Genomic DNA, 3,947 nt, shown 5'->3' on the forward strand with positions numbered 1-3,947 from the left:
CAACAAATATATGCATCACATAACAGCTGGCCCAGCAGCATCACACAACAAATTCATCATCACACATCATAAGAAGCATCGCAAAGCATAAACATATAAATATCATCACCACCAAGCATATAAGAATCTCACAAACAACAATAAGAAACATCACAAGCATATAAGTATCATCACCACCAAGACCGCCACAATGTGACCCAAAGGCTTAAGCGCCAGGACGTCGAGCACCACAGAGGTCGTCACCGCCAAGACCGCCGAAGCCCAGGTCGTCACTGCTAGCGGCAGCGCTACCGCCAAGACCGCCTCCACCTCCGCCTCCGCCTCCGTGGATCGGAGTGGTCGGGCCCTGTGTCTCCGGAGTGCTGCGAAGACCACCGCCAACGGTAGATCCACCTGTTCCCTGGATGTTGAAAAGACATATGCACGAGATATATGACTGTGTTGAAAGGCATGACATGATTTGGGTGAATAGATTGGGGATGAACTAACCGGCGAGGGGCCAGCGTTCTGTGCCACAAACTCCTCAAAGCTCATCAGCATTGGCTGTGCTGGAGGGCATTGTGCTGGAGGGAACTGAGGACACCTGCCGGCCGCCATATCCTGAAAAGCCTGCTGCATCTGGCTATCCCTCTGCACTTGGTGTTCATAAAGCCTCTGATGCCACGCCATGGTCTCCTGGCGTGTGTACTCCAGGTAGGCCTACGGTATGACATGATGGAACTCATAAAACTACTAAATGCGGAAAATGAAGTGAGCAATGAAGATAAGAGGGAAAATACTTACAGATTGTTGCTCCTGAAAGAGGAACTGTGTACTGGTCACTGGCTGGCTCGTGCGCTGGCTCAGGCTCGGGTCGATCCGACGAAGCTGTGTGTAGGAGATACTAGGAGTGATCACAGCATCGAGAACCGCCTCCCGACTGTGCTCCTTGGGCCCCATCCTCACCACCGCCATGACGTCCAGAGGCGCCGCAATGGGGTCAGGTGTGTCAGGATGTAACTTCAGATACGCTTCGGAGTAGGTCTTCTTCCTCCCTGCGGTCTTCTTGCCGTAGTACTTGGGCTCGCCAGGCTTGGGGTCCTTCCGCGTATGGGCGATCTCCCACGCCTGCATGTGTGAGAGCGGCCGCTTCAGTTTCTCCTCCTGCACCACCAAACAGAGGTTAGTCATACATAAGAAAGTGATGGTAAATAGAAGAAGAAGAATGTTTAATGGGGTTAGTCATACATTAACTGCCTTGTGGAGATAGTGGTTTCGGTTTCCCTGAGCATGTACTCCCTCCGTCCCTCGGTTAGCCTTATTTTTGGTTCTCATAGCCGCCCAGGCTCCAGCCTCATCACACCAAAGATCCACCAATGCCGCCCAGGACTCGTCTTTTCCATAACACCAATTTGGACACACCTACATAATAAAAGCATAATGGCATGTAGGTGTGTCCAAATTGGTGTTATGGAAGCATAAAGCATAAAGCATAATGTACCACAAGGTAATGAAAGCATAATATATGAAAGCATAATGAAAAATCTTTTATACTTACCGCCAAGAACTCGGGCCTCTCCAAGGTAATGCCCATCCTCCGCGCTTCTTCCTTGGTCATCTTCACACCAAGATAGTCGTGGTAGTATGTGGAGATGGCCACATAGCGCACCTCGTACTGCATCTGGCGGGCCTTCTTCTTGCATTGGCGGCAGCACGATCTGGTCCGCTCTAGCCCTGTGCTCCGAAAGAACTCGATAGAATTTCTACAATCATGCATGAAACAAGAATGGAAGAAGCCATGAGTTAAATCATTTTCATGAAACTAGAATGGACTTGTTCTTCTGAAGAGAACTCACCCAGAAAGTAGTGATCACGGTCTTGGCATGGGTCTCATGGTCCGCGTGGCGGGCCGCTTCCCAGTGGTCCCAGCTCGTGGCCAAAACCCGACGAGCCGGCTGCCTGACTGGATCCGGACAGTACAACCCCGGCCAGTATAACTTCAGCAAGACGGTGATGAGGCCGTTGGGAATACGGACCCCTTTAGAATATATCCAGTTGCTGCAAAAGAATGAACTATTAGCATGTGACAAGCAAAATAAATAACAACCGGAATAAGCATGTGACAAGCAAAATAATGAACCACTTACTCTTTTCCCGTGGGCTCAATGAGCCACTTCTGCTCCTCAGTAGCCGGAACCTGCTTTGGTAGCTTTGCGTTACCACGCAGCCACCCCTTCTTGTCAACCCCCTTCCCGTCACCACCATCATCCCCGCCACCACCCTCCTCCTCGCCTGCCTCCCCCTCCCCAACCTCCTCCCCAACCTCCTCCTCCTCCTCCATCACCACCTCCTCCTCCTCCTCCTCCCTAGAGTGTACCTCACTAGAGGAGGGTACCTCACTAGAGGAGGGCCTCGAAGACAACACCCCTAAGTCGGTGAGGGTGCGCTCTTTCTGGCCGCGACCCCCTGTAGTGGCTCTCCCCCCAGCACCTCGTCCTCTCGAGGCTCTCCCCCCGCCCCCTCCTCCTCTAGGGGCACCTCTCCCTCGACCTCCCTATGAGGAGTCATCGTCAAGTAGCCGAGGGGGAGGATTACGTGCTCGACCACTCCGACTAGGCAGGCCGACGACCTTGCATAGGAAACCCACGCCGTCGGCCTTCCCCTTGCCCATGTTCCAAGAACCTGCATTGAAAAGAGAAAAAGCAATTAGTAAATTAATGAAATGAAGGAAAAGGCATGATAATAAACGCATTAATAAAAATGCATAAAAGGCATATTCCTAAACTATAGAAAAAAATACTTGAAACGTACATCTGCTAGAACCCATATGAATCATCACTGTTGTAACATCTTTCTCGGTCCGTCTCATCATCACTATCAATCATATCATCTTCGTTGTCCGACGGAGGTGGAGGCTCTTCCTCGTCGTCAGCGTCTTCGTTTAACTTTTCTAGCATAAGTATGTCATTTTCATTGACAATGGTCTCACCATCATTCCGTGCATCGTCGATGTTTGGGTCCACATCATCATCACCCAATGGTCTAGCGTCATCGTTTCTAACCACATCATCATCATCATCACCAGGTTGCTCTTGATAGAACACTCCCTCGTATGTCATGGGGTTAATGTTGTAGTAATCGTCTTCATTCGGGTCTGGTAGCTTACCATGTGGCGACACCTTGAACACAACTTCCCAACCCTTTAGATACACTTTCTGGCACGGGTAAGGCAAATAATATACTTGTGTAGCTTGGGTAGCCGCAATGAAGAGATCGGCTCCGGCATAGACGGTTGATGGTTTAACTTCGACCAAACCAATGGAAGGCGTATGTTTTACCCCCTCCCGCGGATCGAACCATCGGCATTTGAACACAGGCAGACTTAGGGTCTCACGCCCCTGGCGGAATTCAACTTCGTATATATTTTGTACCCTTCTGTAGTAGTCTACTGAATTTTGACCGGGGGTGTACACTCCAGTATTTATAGTTTTGGGATCGGGGCGGCTGTTTTGGTGCTCCTCTGTATGGAAGCGATACCCATTCACATCATACTTTTTACATGTCATGACGGCAGGGTCAAAACCCATGGAAACCCATCTCAATTCATCATCCATAGATATGTTCGGATCTTTTCCCTACAAGTATAATGGAAATTGTTACGTGCATTAGTTCGGTTAACTAATAAATTTTGAAGTAGGTATTTAATAGGGGAGTGTGGAAAATTACTTTCTCCATGAACCAAGCAACAAAATTTTTACGTCCAGGGTTTCCATGACGGAGAAGAGTAAGTGCCTCCGCCTCAGTAGGAGGATTCACTCCCGTCCATTCCTCTTGAACGAAATCACTAAAAAAAGATAAGCGGTGTTAGACCGGGACTAAGTGAACATGAAACATGATGATGTGGAAGACATAAAGGAATGGTGTAGTGGTATTACCTCATCCACACTTCCTCAACTTCCTTGATGTTG

This window comes from Triticum urartu, chromosome 5, assembly GCF_003073215.2.
Source record: "Triticum urartu cultivar G1812 chromosome 5, Tu2.1, whole genome shotgun sequence".
Taxonomy (NCBI): domain Eukaryota; kingdom Viridiplantae; phylum Streptophyta; class Magnoliopsida; order Poales; family Poaceae; genus Triticum; species Triticum urartu.